The 18228-nt window shown below is 45.0% G+C and overlaps 1 pseudogene; it reads left to right on the top strand.

Annotated features, from left to right (window-relative positions):
* Positions 1–9604, top strand: LOC138366450 (uncharacterized; annotated as a pseudogene).
* Positions 9605–18228: the final 8624 nt, after the last annotated feature.

The raw sequence follows: 18228 nt of genomic DNA on the forward strand, positions 1-18228 counted from the left end.
ATGAAGAGGTTAGAAGTGGAGCTAGCTCAGAAAAAGATAGAGTTACAGATTAGGCTAGCAGATTTGGGAATTAGATCAGAAAATACCGGTGTTGACGATTTAGGAACACCTGGGCAGTTAAAGATTCACAAAAATGTCAAGTTTCCTCTATTCTGTGAGTCTGACCCAGACCAATTCTTCATACATTTTGAAAAGTTGGCACAGAGTATGGAGTGGCCTGAAACACAATGGGAATCTCTTCTTCAAGGTCAGTTGGTGGGAAAGGTACAGAAGATATTTGCAGCTATGCCTTTGAGTAACAGTTTTGACTATGATAAGGTAAAAGCAGCCATCCTTACTGCTTATCAACTTGTTCCTGAGGCTTATAGGCAGAAGTTTAGACAACTGAGACGAGACACAAGTCAAACCTTGGTAGAATTTGCACAAGAGAAATATCACATGTTTAATAAATGGTTAGATGCAGAAAAAATTAGGGATCTGGACTCTCTTAAAAATTTACTCCTAGTAGAAGAATTTTTATCTTGCATACCTTCTAATGTTGCTTTGTATTTGGCAGAGAAATTACCCAGAGATATCTATGAGTTGGCTAAATTAGCAGATGAATATGAGTTGATGCTTAAAGTAACTTTTAAAAATAAAATTCAATCAAATAGACAAGGATCTGGTCGAGCAGTAAACTCCTCAGTCAGATTTGGGTCCCACATGTACCCAACAGCAGATCAAGGAAACACTTTTTCAAAGGTTCCAGGTGGTAAAGAGAGTAATATGAAACCCAGAGAGGATCATACTAGTAATAAGCCTCACCCAGAGTTGAAACAGTGTTCCTACTGCCATAGGAAGGGTCATGTTGTTAAGAGTTGTTGGTTTCTCCACCCAGAAAAGAGGCCTATGGCACTCACAATGTGTGTGATGGGAGGAAAACCAAAGGTGTAACAAAAATAATGGGGAAAAAAACACTTGCTATAAATCATTTTGGAGAGTTTATATCAAATGGGAAATTACAGTGTGCAAATGGTTTGTGGCATGATGTTAAAATTTTGAGGGATACAGGAGCATCCCAATCTTTATTATTAGAGAGTGTGTTGGAATATATACAGTCTACAGAGACTGGGGAGGTAATGATTATACAGGGAATCACAGGAGATTTCCAGACTGTACACTTGAGAGAAGTAAACCTAGACTGTGATTTTATTAAAGGCAAAAGTTTAGTAGGTGTTTGTCCTAAATTATCAGTTGCTGGCATTGATCTAATTGTGGGGAATGATCTTGCTGGTAATCGAGTTAAAAGAGATGACCACCCAATAATGCTAACTAAACCAGAGGTGATTAGGGCATGGACAGATCCTGAGGACAAGGTAATGTACCCAGCATGTGCCGTGACCCAGTCAAAATCAGAGTCTCAAATATCACAAACTCCCAATAATGTAAGTCAGGAGACAAAATTAGAGGTTAACAAATCAAATAGTGAAGTGGATCTTTGCGACACTTTTATGGCCAAGTTGGAAGAAGCAGATGGGAACAGGATGGGGAGCACCTCCACCAAACCAAAAGAGAGAGAGAGAGAGAGAGAGAGAGAGAGAGAGAGAGAGAGAGAGAGAGAGAGAGAGAGAGAGAGAGAGAGAGAGAGAGAGAGAGAGAGAGAGAGAGAGAGAGAGAGAGAGAGAGAGAGGGAGAGAGGGAGAGAGAGAGAGAGAGAGAAGAGGGAGAGAGGGAGAGAGGAGAGAGAGAGAGAGAGGGAGAGAGGAGAGAGAGAGAGAGAGAGAGAGAGAGAGAGAGAGAGAGAGAGAGAGAGAGAGAGAGAGAGAGAGAGAGAGAGAGAGAGAGAGAGAGAGAGAGAGAAGAGAGAGAGAGGGGCCATAAAGGTAGCTCCCACTAAGCCAGTGTCGTCCTCCAGCAGGAGTCTGAGGAGGACCTGCCGGAGTGCTCTTCCTGGACCGTCTGCAACAAGGTCGAAATCTACGACTCTCCGAGGTGGAGCGACAGTGCCGCTGCCGTCGAGGTCCACCTTATAGTGCCGCCCTCGACCCGTCTGATGGCCATACCGTCACTGACAAGACCAGACACTTCAAGGTGTGCTTCCCCCGTTAGTGCTCGATAGGTGTCGGTGGTTGGCAGCACTGACTTCACCATCATCAGTGTGTGTCACCATCATTAGTGTATGTCCACTATCACCAGTGTATGTCACTATCACCAGTGTATGTCACTATCACCAGTGTATGTCACTATCACCAGTGTGTGTCACTATCACCAGTGTATGGTACCATCACCAGTATATGTCACCATCACCAGTGTATGTCACCATCACCAGTGTATGGTACCATCACCAGTGTGTCACCATCACCAGTGTGTGTGTCACTATCACCAGTGTATGTCACCATCACCAGTGTATGTCACCATCACCAGTATATGTCACCATCACCAGTTGTATGTCACCATCACCAGTGTATGTCACCATCACCAGTGTATGTCACCATCACCAGTGTATGTCACCATCACCAGTGTATGGTACCATCACCAGTGTGTGTCACTATCACCAGTGTATGTCACTATCACCAGTGTATGTCACCATCACCAGTGTGTGTCACTATCACCAGTGTAGTGTCACCATCACCAGTGTATGTCACCATCACCAGTTGTATGTCACCATCACCAGTGTATGTCACTATCACCAGTGTATGTCACCATCACCAGTGTATGTCACCATCACCAGTGTGTGTACCTATCATCAGGTGTTATGTCACCATCACCAGTGTATGTCACCATCACCAGTGTATGTCACCATCACCAGTGTATGGTACCATCACCAGTGTGTGTCACTATCACCAGTGTATGTCACTATCACCAGTGTATGTCACCATCACCAGTGTGTGTCACTATCACCAGTGTATGTCACCATCACCAGTGTGTCTGTGTCACTATCACCAGTGTATGTCACCATCACCAGTGTATGTCACCATCACCAGTATATGTCACCATCCACCAGTGTATGTCACCATCACCAGTGTATGTCACCATCACCAGTGTATGTCACCATCACCAGTGTATGTCACCATCACCAGTGTATGGTACCATCACCAGTGTGTGTCACTATCACCAGTGTATGTCACTATCACCAGTGTATGTCACCATCACCAGTGTGTGTCACTATCACCAGTGTATGTCACCATCACCAGTGTATGTCACCATCACCAGTGTATGTCACCATCACCAGTGTATGTCACTATCACCAGTGTATGTCACCATCACCAGTGTATGTCACCATCACCAGTGTGTGTACCTATCATCAGTGTATGTCACCATCACCAGTGTATGTCACCATCACCAGTGTATGTCACCATCACCAGTGTATGGTACCATCACCAGTGTGTGTCACTATCACCAGTGTATGTCACTATCACCAGTGTATGTCACCATCACCAGTGTGTGTCACTATCACCAGTGTATGTCACCATCACCAGTGTATGTCACCATCACCAGTGTATGTCACCATCACCAGTGTATGTCACCATCACCAGTGTATGTCACCATCACCAGTGTATGTCACCATCACCAGTGTATGTCACCACACCAGGTATGTCACCATCACCAGTGTGTGTCACTATCACCAGTGTATGTCACCATCACCAGTGTATGTCACCATCACCAGTGTATGTCACCATCACCAGTATATGTCACCATCACCAGTATATGTCACTATCACCAGTGTATGTCACCATCACCAGTGTATGTCACCATCACCAGTGTATGTCACCATCACCAGTGTATGTCACTATCACCAGTGTGTGTCAACCATCACCAGTGTGTGTCACCATCACCAGTGTATGTCACCATCACCCAGTGTATGTCACCATCACCAGTGTATGTCACCATCACCAGTGTATGTCACCATCACCAGTGTATGTCACAATCACCAGTGTATGTCACCATCACCAGTGTATGTCACCATCACCAGTGTATGTCACCATCACCAGTGTATGTCACTATCACCAGTGTATGTCACCATCACCAGTGTATGTCACTATCACCAGTGTATGTCACCATCACCAGTGTATGCCACCATCACCAGTGTATGTCACTATCACCAGTGAGAGAGAGAGAGAGAGAGAGAGAGAGTGTGTGTGTCACTATCACCAGTGTATGTCACCATCACCAGTGTGTGTCACCATCACCAGTGTGTTTCACCATCACCAGTGTATGTCACCATCACCAGTGTATGTCACTATCACCAGTGTATGTCACCATCACCAGTGTATGTCACCATCACCATTGTATGTCACCATCACCAGTGTATGTCACTATCACCAGTGTATGGTACCATCACCAGTGTATGTCACCATCACCAGTGTATGTCACTATCACCAGTGTATGTCACCATCACCAGTGTATGTCACCATCACCAGTGTATGTCACCATCACCAGTGTATGTCACTATCACCAGTGTATGGTACCATCACCAGTGTATGTCACCATCACCAGTGTATGTCACTATCACCAGTGTATGTCACCATCACCAGTATATGTCACCATCACCAGTGTATGTCACTATCACCAGTGTATGTCACCATCACCAGTGTGTGTCACTATCACCAGTGTATGTCACCATCACCAGTGTATGTCACCATCACCAGTGCACGCCACCATCACCAGTGTATGTCACCATCACCAGTGTATGTCACCATCACCAGTGTATGTCACTATCACCAGTGTATGTCACCATCACCAGTGTATGTCACCATCACCAGTATATGTCACCATCACCAGTGTATGTCACCATCACCAGTGCACGCCACCATCACCAGTGTATGTCACCATCACCAGTGTATGTCACCATCACCAGTATATGTCACCATCACCAGTGTATGTCACCATCACCAGTGTATGTCACCATCACCAGTATATGTCACCATCACCAGTGTATGTCACCATCACCAGTGCACGCCACCATCACCAGTGTATGTCACCATCACCAGTGTATGTCACCATCACCAGTATATGTCACCATCACCAGTGTATGTCACCATCACCAATGCACGCCACCATCACCAGTGTATGTCACCATCACCAGTGTATGTCACCATCACCAGTATATGTCACCATCACCAGTATATGTCACCATCACCAGTGTATGTCACCATCACCAGTGTATGTCACCATCACCAGTGTATGGTACCATCACCAGTGTGTGTCACTATCACCAGTGTATGTCACTATCACCAGTGTATGTCACCATCACCAGTGTGTGTCACTATCACCAGTGTATGTCACCATCACCAGTGTATGTCACCATCACCAGTGTATGTCACCATCACCAGTGTATGTCACCATCACCAGTGTATGTCACCATCACCAGTGTGTGTCACTATCACCAGTGTATGTCACCATCACCAGTGTATGTCACCATCACCAGTGTATGTCACCATCACCAGTGTATGTCACCATCACCAGTGTATGTCACCATCACCAGTGTATGTCACCATCACCAGTGTGTGTCACTATCACCAGTGTATGTCACCATCACCAGTGTATGTCACCATCACCAGTGTATGTCACCATCACCAGTATATGTCACCATCACCAGTATATGTCACTATCACCAGTGTATGTCACCATCACCAGTGTATGTCACCATCACCAGTGTATGTCACCATCACCAGTGTATGTCACTATCACCAGTGTGTGTCACCATCACCAGTGTGTGTCACCATCACCAGTGTATGTCACCATCACCAGTGTATGTCACCATCACCAGTGTATGTCACCATCACCAGTGTATGTCACCATCACCAGTGTATGTCACAATCACCAGTGTATGTCACCATCACCAGTGTATGTCACCATCACCAGTGTATGTCACCATCACCAGTGTATGTCACTATCACCAGTGTATGTCACCATCACCAGTGTATGTCACCATCACCAGTGTATGTCACCATCACCAGTGTATGCCACCATCACCAGTGTATGTCACTATCACCAGTGTATGTCACCATCACCAGTGTATGTCACCATCACCAGTGTGTGTGTCACCATCACCAGTGTGTGTCACTATCACCAGTGTATGTCACCATCACCAGTGTGTGTCACTATCACCAGTGTATGTCACCATCACCAGTGTGTGTCACCATCACCAGTGTGTTTCACCATCACCAGTGTATGTCACCATCACCAGTGTATGTCACTATCACCAGTGTATGTCACCATCACCAGTGTATGTCACCATCACCAGTGTATGTCACCATCACCAGTGTATGTCACTATCACCAGTGTATGGTACCATCACCAGTGTATGTCACCATCACCAGTGTATGTCACTATCACCAGTGTATGTCACCATCACCAGTGTATGTCACCATCACCAGTGTATGTCACCATCACCAGTGTATGTCACTATCACCAGTGTATGGTACCATCACCAGTGTATGTCACCATCACCAGTGTATGTCACTATCACCAGTGTATGTCACCATCACCAGTATATGTCACCATCACCAGTGTATGTCACTATCACCAGTGTATGTCACCATCACCAGTGTGTGTCACTATCACCAGTGTATGTCACCATCACCAGTGTATGTCACCATCACCAGTGCACGCCACCATCACCAGTGTATGTCACCATCACCAGTGTATGTCACCATCACCAGTGTATGTCACTATCACCAGTGTATGTCACCATCACCAGTGTATGTCACCATCACCAGTATATGTCACCATCACCAGTGTATGTCACCATCACCAGTGCACGCCACCATCACCAGTGTATGTCACCATCACCAGTGTATGTCACCATCACCAGTATATGTCACCATCACCAGTGTATGTCACCATCACCAGTGTATGTCACCATCACCAGTATATGTCACCATCACCAGTGTATGTCACCATCACCAGTGCACGCCACCATCACCAGTGTATGTCACCATCACCAGTGTATGTCACCATCACCAGTATATGTCACCATCACCAGTGTATGTCACCATCACCAATGCACGCCACCATCACCAGTGTATGTCACCATCACCAGTGTATGTCACCATCACCAGTATATGTCACCATCACCAGTATATGTCACCATCACCAGTGTATGTCACCATCACCAGTATATGTCACCATCACCAGTGTATGTCACCGTCACCAGTGTATGTCACCGTCACCAGTGTATGTCACCATCACCAGTATATGTCACCATCACCAGTGTATGTCACCATCACCAGTGTATGTCACCGTCACCAGTGTATGTCACCATCACCAGTATATGTCACCATCACCAGTGTATGTCACCATCACCAATGCACGCCACCATCACCAGTGTATGTCACCATCACCAGTGTATGTCACCATCACCAGTATATGTCACCATCACCAGTATATGTCACCATCACCAGTGTATGTCACCATCACCAGTATATGTCACCATCACCAGTGTATGTCACCGTCACCAGTGTATGTCACCATCACCAGTGTATGTCACCATCACCAGTATATGTCACCATCACCAGTATATGTCACCATCACCAGTGTATGTCACCATCACCAGTATATGTCACCATCACCAGTGTATGTCACCGTCACCAGTGTATGTCACCGTCACCAGTGTATGTCACCATCACCAGTATATGTCACCGTCACCAGTGTATGTCACCATCACCAGTGTATGTCACCGTCACCAGTGTATGTCACCATCACCAGTGCACGCCACCATCACCAGTGCACGCCACCATCACCAGTGTATGTCACCATCACCAGTGTATGTCACCATCATCAGTGCACGCCACCATCACCAGTGCACGCCACCATCACCAGTGTATGTCACCATCACCAGTATATGTCACCATCACCAGTGTATGTCACCATCACCAGTGTATGTCACCATCATCAGTGCACGCCACCATCACCAGTGCACGCCACCATCACCAGTGTATGTCACCATCACCAGTGTATGTCACCATCATCAGTGCACGCCACCATCACCAGTGCACGCCACCATCACCAGTGTATGTCACCGTCACCAGTGTATGTCACCGTCACCAGTATATGTCACCATCACCAGTGTATGTCACCATCACCAGTGTATGTCACCATCACCAGTATATGTCACCATCACCAGTGTATGTCACCATCACCAGTGCACGCCACCATCACCAGTGTATGTCACCATCACCAGTGTATGTCACCATCACCAGTATATGTCACCATCATAAGTGTATGTCACCATCACCAGTGTATGTCACCATCACCAGTGTATGTCACCATCACCAGTGTATGTCACCATCACCAGTGTATGTCACCATCACCAGTGTATGTCACCATCCCCAGTATATGTCACCATCACCAGTATATGTCACCATCACCAGTGCACGCCACCATCACTCATATAAAACACCTGAAACAGTCAAACTGTCCGCACCAACACCTGTTCATCCGGATCCAAACACCTAGCGTCTTCCACAGGTGTGTGAGCCCACCAAGAAACTGGCCAAGTGTCGTTACTTCCGTGACGTTACCTGGACCTTCACCACCTTTCCCGACAACGCGACGCAGCAGATCATACACTGCGTATGTCCCAAGAACTCGGTAACGTATATCATCAAGAGGCCTGCCTCTTGTATGTCACTATCACTGGACTGGCCAGGGCGTTGGGTTTCACTACAGCTTCGCCTGCTCTCCCCAGAGTGTACGTTCTCTCATTCCTTCTCTGTCAACTATGAGAATAAGGATTCTAGTAGTATTCACATAATGATTATATTCAAATATACTTCGGTGTCATTTAGCGATCTCTTTCTTTCTCTCTTTCTGTGTCTCTGTATCTCTCTCTCGAACCCTCTAGGGTTCATTAGGAACTGTAGTTTCGTCGCTAGTGAAACTGCCAGCAAGAGCTGTTATCCTACACCAACTCATCAGAAGCTCATCCCTAGACCCCTCACTTATTTGATGAATTTGTTATTTGTGTCTATTATAAAGAAACTAAAATAAAATACTAAATGACAGTCAAGGAGGGAAAAGGATGAACCAGGAGCCAACTGTGTGATAAAGTCTTCATCTGGTCACTTGGTTTGATTACACATGGGTCCTCAGTACATGTTGAGCAAACATATTGCAAATACGAGGCGGACTAATGTATACAACCATCTGGAGGTTGTTGATGGCTGAGCGCCTTGTGTTGTGACTGACAATCTCTGGTTGGCCAAGAAGTTGTGCCAGATGGGGAACTTGGAGACCCTTCGTACATAATAGTAAGTCTGTCAACATATCTGCGATGTTGAAGGCTTTGATATGCCGACCAGTCCATCCAGAACTTGTGTTTTATGCAATATTTTGCAACTCCTTCACATGAATTTAAAGTAATAAACCCCTATGTGTTGTCATTGTTAAACATCTAGTCTGAATCTTCTTTTTTTTCACAGCGGCTGCGATGTAAGCGGAAAGAGCCATGTCGTCTCTTCACCATGAAGAAGCGACCCCAGTTCGAAGAAGTGAACACAAGACGTTGTATCAGTGTCCCCACGCCCATGACTGCTCCCTGCACCACTTGGATCCCGGTGTCATCCCAGGCAAGACCTACACAGAGGACGCCATACGCACCTACGGTGGCTATTGCATGTGATCCGGCAGTAAACTCCACCGGCTTCGTGAGACTTCTCTGAGCTGGTGTTGCATGTAGCCAGACACAATGCTGCTGCCAGAGTGGCAGTTGGAGCACCAGTGTGTGCTAGCGTTGTTTGACCGCCTCTGGCTACAAGTAGCCCAGAGCGCCATTAGTCTTCAGCTCCTGAAGCCATTGTAGTCTCAAGCCTCTGGATTCCTCCAGCTACAGAAGGTGTTCTTTATTACAATGAAGAGTGCGGGTGGAGAAGAGCCTTCAGCGGGGCCTCCTATGCCTCCGCTCCTGTACCTGACATGCTACGTTTGCCTGCCCTCTTGCGTCCCTCTGTCCCTAGCTCGTGGGGTTATATCCAGCAAACACACATACCGTTATGTATATGTTGTAGTGACGTGATAACGTTACTACAATGACTATACCGGTGAAATGCTACTGTGCCTCAGTTCTGATTCTTCAGTTAACAGAAAAAAAGATTTTGTTTCCTTCAGATTCTCCAGAAAACATACAATGTTAACACACATTTCTGACGCATTTGTCAAAAAAGTTGTAGCAACATATACTCCAACGTTGTAGCAACATATGCTCCAACGCTGTAGCAACATTTGCACCAACGTTGTAGCAACATATACTCCAACGCTGTAGCAACATTTGCACCAACGTCGTTTAATTGTCAACATATACTCCAACGTTGTAGCAAAATATAATACACGGTTTATTATAGGTATAATATAGCAATATATGATCCAACATTGCAGCAACATACACTCCAACATTGTAGCACCATATACTTGAACATTGTAGCAACATAGACTTCAACGTTGTTGCAACATATACTCCAACGTTGTAGCAACATATACTCCAACGTTGTAGTGAGATTGTGTTTGTTAAGATCTAAACAAAGTAGCAGCTTGGAATAAGAGATTCTGACTCCCAAAGTTTGTTCTCAAAAAACACATTTGGGTCACATAGAGTGCTCTTGAATTTATATTTTGTCCAATATTTAGCAGCTATGCATAATTTTAAATGTCCCGCCATATTTCCAGTACACATTTGGTTAGCGACTGCCTCAGGATCTTGTTGAACCCATTCTTCAACCATTTGCGTGTCTCCTTAAAACACCTTTACATCTTTCCACAATTGTCATGTCTTATTCTGTATTTACTAAACCCTTTATGAGCTTGGAAACCTCACACCGTTAGGCTGTTAATGTTATAAACAACTTCGTAGTGCTTCGACAGCGCATGCAGTATATACATGTATAAAGCCGTCGTGATTGAGGAATGATGTACGGGTTTTCCAAATGGAGACTCCTCATCCTGGTCCTTATATAATCCAACGCAACATATAATATTGGGTTGAATCCTCCGGGGGGGAATTCACAGAGCATTAAAGTATCCACTTACAACCTCTCTATCTCTCTTACCCAGTGATGGAATTTTTTGAGAACCAGAAATACCCTGATTTTTGTAACTAAGTATATGCTGGTGCTAGGAACTGGGTATATGCTGGTGCTAGGAACTAGGTATATGCTGGTGCTATAGGAACTAAGTATACACTGGTGCTAGGAACTAGGTATATGCTGGTGCTAGGAACAAGGTATATGCTGATGCTAGGAACTAGGTATAGGCTGGTGCTAGGAACTAAGTATACACTGGTGCTAGGAACTAGGTATATGCTGGTGCTAGGAACAAGGTATATGCTGATGCTAGGAACTAGGTATAGGCTGGTGCTTGGAACTAGGTATACGCTGGTGCTAGGAACTAGGTACATGCTGGTGCTAATTTTAATTAATTATCAATAGAAGGCACCAAACCGGGAAGGCTATGTAGCACCATCAAGTGTGCGGAATAATCAGAGGGCGCTAAATATCACCAAGGATGCCAGTACGAGAACAAAAATGCATAAGGCGAACGATATCAAAAGTATCCGAGTCACCAAGAATTCTATAGAGGGACAAGCGACCGCGGGGGACGGTCGGACAACAAGACACACGCTCGTCCTGGAAGTCAGGACATTCAACAAGGATATGTATGACCGTAAGAGGGACAATGCAATTTGGACAATAAGGAGCAGGGCGGCGCTCCATTAAGTGACCGTGAGTTAATCGGGTATGGCCAATATGTAACCTAGCCAGAGCCGTTTCCCACCGCGGGTTACGGTGGCAGGAGGAAGGCCACTGGGACACACGACTCTTAAGAGTACGCAGTTTGTTACCAAGAACAGGAGACCAACAACTCTGCAATTGGGCATGAATAACTGGATAAAAGTCGGATTAAGGAATACCATTATGGGAGATGGGACCAGTGCCGGATAGCGTCCTTAGCGGCAGCATCCGCATGCTCATTTAAAGAGACACCAACATGGCTGGGAACCCAGCAAAACGCAACCGACTTAAATTTACTGGAGATAAGAAACAGCCAATGTTGAATCTCGATGACCACAAGGTGGACCGGATTAAAGGACCCTAAAACCATGAGGGCACTACGAGAGTCAACTACCACCACGAAGGAGGATTGACACCGGGAAAGCAGGAGACGAAGAGCATAGAGAATAGCATAGAGTTCTGCTGTGAAGATGCTAGCCACCGGAGGAAGGCGACACATATAAGTGTGGTCAGGAAAAACAACAGAGTAGCCCACACCGTCAGCAGACTTTGACCCGTCAGTGAAGATGGGAATGGAGTGGGAGTGAGAAGAAAAGTGCTCAATGAAGAGGCGTTTCAGAACTGTAGGAGGGGTAAAAGCTTTAGTGATGCGGGTCAGAGAAGTACAAAATTTGGGAAGGGGGACCCTCCACGGGGGCAAGGAGGGAACAATACGAGGAGAAACATTAGTAATACGAACCGAAAGAGAATCTTGTAAGCGAGATAAACGGACAGAAAGAGGAAGGTGGTGAAGAGGAACAGGAACTACAGGAGGGGTCCTCATATCCCAGCTCCCTGTCCTCATATCCCAACTCCTTGTCCTCATACCCCCAGCTCCCTCTCCTCATATCCCAGTTCCTTTTCCTCATATCCCAGTTCCTTGTCCTCATATCCTTCCCAAGTACTATATAGTTATAGTAGATTATAGCTTTCTCCTCATAATTACCTTGCTTAGCCTCGTAGAGCTTCAGAGGTCTTAAACTTTTTAGTAAGTACAGAATGTACGCCATGAAATAATAGGTTCTGATCTCGTAAGTCAACACGTAAGTGCTCTCACCTGACTTATTCACTACACTAAGAATCAGCACTTGAATCTGTATTTGCAATTGTCTTGATTCACGAGGCTATGATGAGTGGTCTTTTGACCTCGCGTCGTAGTCCGCCTCAAAGATTACATTTTCCAAACGTTATGATACAAAATCTTTGACTCTTCTTAAGCTCTTTAAGAGCGATTCTGAGCTCTTTAATCAATCAGGATTCATCAAGCATCATGTCCAATTACGAAACCTGTACATCTTTCCTCAACCACGGTGGCTTTGATTGTATTTAATAAACAGTTTACGACCTCGGAAGTACCATGAGGTTGTCTATAACAATGATAACCTTACGTTGCGACCTTCCTGAGGTCGTAAACTGCTTACTAGACCCAAACTAAGTCGCCATGATTGAGATGATGATGTACAGGTTTCGTAAATGGTCACGTAAATACCTGATGAATTCTGGCCCAGACTTAAGATTAGGATATCCAGTGATAGTTGGAGAGCTAGTTAATGCGTGTCAATGTGTAGGACTTACGATAACGATTAAACATAACGCATATATATATATATATATATATATATATATATATATATATATATATATATATATATATATATATATATATATATATATATATATATATATATATATATATATATATATATATATATATATATATATATATATATATATATATATATATATATATATATATATATATATATATATATATATATATATATTTTAATTAAACATTGATATGCTAGTAAAATTATGTTACGAGGGGGAACTAGTTGTGTTGTTTTTAGCTGTTGTGTCCCCGTTTACTTACCGGAAAAGCAGGCCTGGTGTCCGTTCAACTCTTGTACCACAACACCTGTACCACAACACTTGTACCACAATACCTGTACCCCAACACCTGTACCACAACTCGTATCATGACAATATGATAGTTTCCGCCGTAATCCGATATGAAGAATTTAATAAAAAACGGATGAAATACCTGATAACTGACAGACTTTAAAGTTCCTTAACTCTCGAATCATCTGTAAACTCTTCAGTGCAGATGAACACCAATGAACAAGTTACAGACAGTAAGTGAACACCTGTGAACATCTGCTGATAGCAAGTGTATGTGACATCAGGTGGTACCCAGTTACCACCTGTAGAAAGGTCGGGTGTCAGGGAGTCGCCAGATACCACCTGCAGATGGTTTGGATGCGTCAGGTGGTATCCGATACCCAGTGGGCACAATATCAAAAGTGGTGTCGAACCAACACCACTTTTGGTGTTCGACGCTTCCGTCCACAGAGCCCTAGTAGCCACTGGGCAGAAGAGGGTCTGGATGGATCCTTAAAAGTCGTTGTGAGACGCAACAGATACGTAACAGACGTGCAACAGAGGTGCAAAAGAGACGCAACAGACTTTTCTTCGTCAGATAAAGGTCTAGGTAAGGGGGGTCCCCAGACACCAAGCTGGCCGTCTCTTAGCTCATTCAGTTACAACTTGCAGCGGGCAAAATATAAGTAACGTTAACTCAAACTAAGATCAACATAGGCTCAACATTAAATCGGTGTTAAATCAACATAGGCTCAACATTAAATCACCACAGGATCACTGTTAAGTCAACATAGAATCAATGTTAACATGATCTATGTTAAATCAACGTAGCGTCAACGTAAAATCAACTTCGGATCAATGTTAACTCAATGTAGGATCAAAGTTAAAAAGATTCCTAGAATCAATGATAAATCAGCATATGATAAACATTATGAATGTCGATTCAGTGTTAAATATGGCCCCGGGGGTAAGGTATTCATGGCCATGGTGTAAAATACTGGCTTATGACAGCCTAGGCTGCGGACAACACGCCCTATATTGATCTGTGATCTGATGTATATATACCCTTCAGTTCCTCTATTAGATTATTTCCTTTGATTTACTTAGACATTTGCCTTTCTAGTGACATAATGGTTATCTTGCATTAAGTTCTGGCGACTCGTGGCTGGTCCAGAAAACATCTAGTACCACTTTCACCCAAGAGAAACCTAATCTAGGAAATTGGAAAGAAAATTCTAGTTTAGTAATATGTCTTGTCATTGGACAGTTGGTATGGGGAGCAGCCATTGGCTTCTTGGTTATGTTACATTCCAGTTGCTTACTGCGTATATGATGAGTTTCTTGACAAATATCTCTGTACCACGGACAGCGTGCGTGCGTGGGTGCGCGGGCGCGTGTGCATGCGTGCACGCGCACACCAGGATTGAGCCTCTGCTCTTGAGCCCCGCCTTTCGACCATCATTAGTTCAGTGCAGTGACTTTGTTTTCTCACTCGTTATCTTTTATTTACATTTAAAACTGTATCTAAAATATATGTATGTATATGTATGTATATGTATGTATGTGTATGTATGTGTATGTATGTGTATGTATGTATGTATGTATGTGTGTGTGTGTGTGTACACTCACCTAGTTGTGCTTGCGGGGGTTGAGCTCTGGCTCTTTGGTCCCGCCTCTCAACCGTCAATCAACAGGTGTACAGGTTTCTGAGCCTATTGGGCTCTATCATATCTACACTTGAAACTGTGTATGGAGTCAGCCTCCACCACATTACTTCCTAATGCATTCCATTTGTCAACCACTCTGACACTAAAAAAGTTCTTTCTAATATCTCTGTGGCTCATTTGGGCATTCAGTTTCCACCTGTGTCCCCTAGTGCGTGTGCCCCTTGTGTTAAATAGCCTGTCTTTATCAACCCTGTCGATTCCCTTGAGAATCTTGAATGTGGTGATAATGTCCCCCCTAACTCTTTTGTCTTCCAACGTAGTGAGGTTTAATTCCCGTAGTCTCTCCTCGTAGCTCATACCTCTCAGCTCGGGTACTAGTCTGGTGGCAAACCTTTGAACCTTTTTTTCAGTTTAGTCTTACGCTTGACTAGATATGGACTCCATGCTGGAGCCGCATACTCCAGGATTGGTCTGACATATGTGGTATATAATGTTCTGAAAGATTCCTTACACAAGTTTCTAAAGGCCGTTCTTATGTTAGCCAACCTGGCATATGCTGCTGATGATATCCTCTTGATATGAGCTTCAGGGGACAGGTCTGGCGTGATATCAACCCCCAGGTCTTTGACTCTTGAAGTATTTCATCTCCAAAATGATACCTTGTATCTGGTCTCCTGCTTCCTACCCCTATCTTCATTACATTACATTTGCTTGGGTTAAACTTTAACAGCCATTTGTTCGACCATTCCTGCAGCTTGTCCAGGTCTTCTTGAAGCCTCAAGCTGTCCTCCTCTGTCTTAATCCTTCTCATAATTTTGGCGTCGTCAGCAAACATTGAGAGGAATGAGTCTATACCCTCTGGGAGATCATTTACATATATCAGAAACAGGATAGGTCCAAGTACAGAGCCTTGTGGGACTCCACTGGTGACTTCACGCCATTCTGAGGTCTCACCCCTCACTGTAACTCTCAGCTTCCTATTGCTTAGTGTTATGATCTCAGCCGGCAGGAGAAACGAGTCTCCCTTCTTGAGAGTTATTCAGCAAGCCTGACCTGATTAGAAGGTCTAGCAAATATTGAGGTGATAACGCATATGTAAAATAGTTGCTTGGATATGTATAACAGTTTAAGATTATGGGCAATGAAGAAGAAAACAGATAAATGACTGGCGAGGAGATGTGGACATTTTGCTGGAGGCGTGAGGCTCGCTTCCGGAGGACCTTGACCTCACTTGAGTGCCAGACATCGCAGGGGGAAGCCGCGCTCCGTTTGAGCTCCCGTCAGAAGGGAACCCCAAGTGATATATCTCTAAGAGAAGAGAAGTGTGCAGACGTGCCAGCTGTGGAATTGAGCTGAGAACGTTGTGGTGTCAAGTCTTGGACGGCGAGGAGAGTTTAATAAGCTGCTCAGAGGCATTTTCGTGGGCTGTGTGGAGCGCCCTGACCAGACGCCGTCAGAGGGAAAGCGCCCTCGATCAGTTAATCTGTGGTAAGCCCGATATACGCCAGTTCATAGTGATTGCTTGTAGTTGGTCGTGTGCCCAGCGACAGTAGCAATGTTTATTTATAAGTTAGACATGTTTTAATAAGGCAGAAAGCCTGAAATAAGAGAGTGGAGAGGGAGGAACACGGAGCAACGTCCATCCCCTCTGAGCGCTGGCGGGCGACTGAAGGAGCCTGGCTCCTGACGGAGGAAGGCCCTCCCAGCGAGTGAGGACCGCCGCCAGGTGAGGTGGAGTATGGACCCGCCCAAAACAGGGCAGAAGGTAATATTAGTAAGTCATAGGGGATTGAGGAGATCATATCACCTAAGGAGAGAATGGGGAGTCACAGCGGCTCGAGTGGGTGTGTGCACGTGACAACGAGGCTAAGTGTTGGAGCCGCATCCCCTAAATGTGTGACGTTGAGCCCCTCTCCAAGGGCCAGAAGCGCCTAGTGTGATCTCCTAGCGAGGTATAAGCACTCTACTGAGTTGTGGGTTGGGTTGTCTGCAAAGGAGGAACAACGACGACAACACCAACCAACCCACAGTCTATAATATTAGGTACTCCCTTATCCACTGGAGCACCCTACCAGTTACTCCTGCCTGTTTCTCCAGCTTATGCATCAACCTTTTATGGGGTACTGTGTCAAAGGCTTTATTTCCGACTGTCCCAAAAAATGCAGTCTGCCCATCCTTCTCTTTCTTGCTTAATTTTTGTCACCTGATCGAAGAATTCTATCAAGCCTGTAAGGCAAGATTTACCCTCCCTGAACCCATGTTGATGGGTAGTCACGAAGTAAGTAAGTAATTATCAATAGAAGGCACCAAACCGGGAAGGCTATGTAGCACCATCAAATGTGCAAAATAATCAGAGGGCGCTAAATATCACCAAGGATGCCAATACGAGAACAAAAACGCATAAGGCGAACGATATCAAAAGTATCTGAGTCGCCAAGAATTCTACTGAGGGACAAGCGACCGCGGGGGACGGTCGGAAAACAAGACACATGCTCGTCCTGGAAGTCAGGACATTCAACAAGGATATGTATGACCGTAAGAGGGACAATACAATTTGGACAATAAGGAGCAGGGCGGCGCTCCTTTAAGTGACTGTGAGTTAAACGGGTATGGCCAATACGTAACCTAGCCAGAGCCGTTTCCCACCACCGGTTACGGTGGCAGGAGGAAGGCCAGTGAGACACACGACTCTTAAGAGTACGCAGTTTGTTACCAAGAACAGAAGACCAAAAACTCTGCCAACGGGCAAGGATGGAGGCATGAATAACTGGGGTAAAAGTCGGAATAAGGAACACCTTTATGGGAGATGGGACAAGTGCGGATAGCGTCCTTAGCGGCAGCATCCGCATGCTCATTTAAAGAGACACCAACATGGCTGGGAACCCAGCAAAATGCAACCGACTTAAATTTACTGGAGATAAGAAACAGCCAATGTT

This window comes from Procambarus clarkii, chromosome 19 (genome assembly GCF_040958095.1).
Source record: "Procambarus clarkii isolate CNS0578487 chromosome 19, FALCON_Pclarkii_2.0, whole genome shotgun sequence".
Taxonomy (NCBI): domain Eukaryota; kingdom Metazoa; phylum Arthropoda; class Malacostraca; order Decapoda; family Cambaridae; genus Procambarus; species Procambarus clarkii.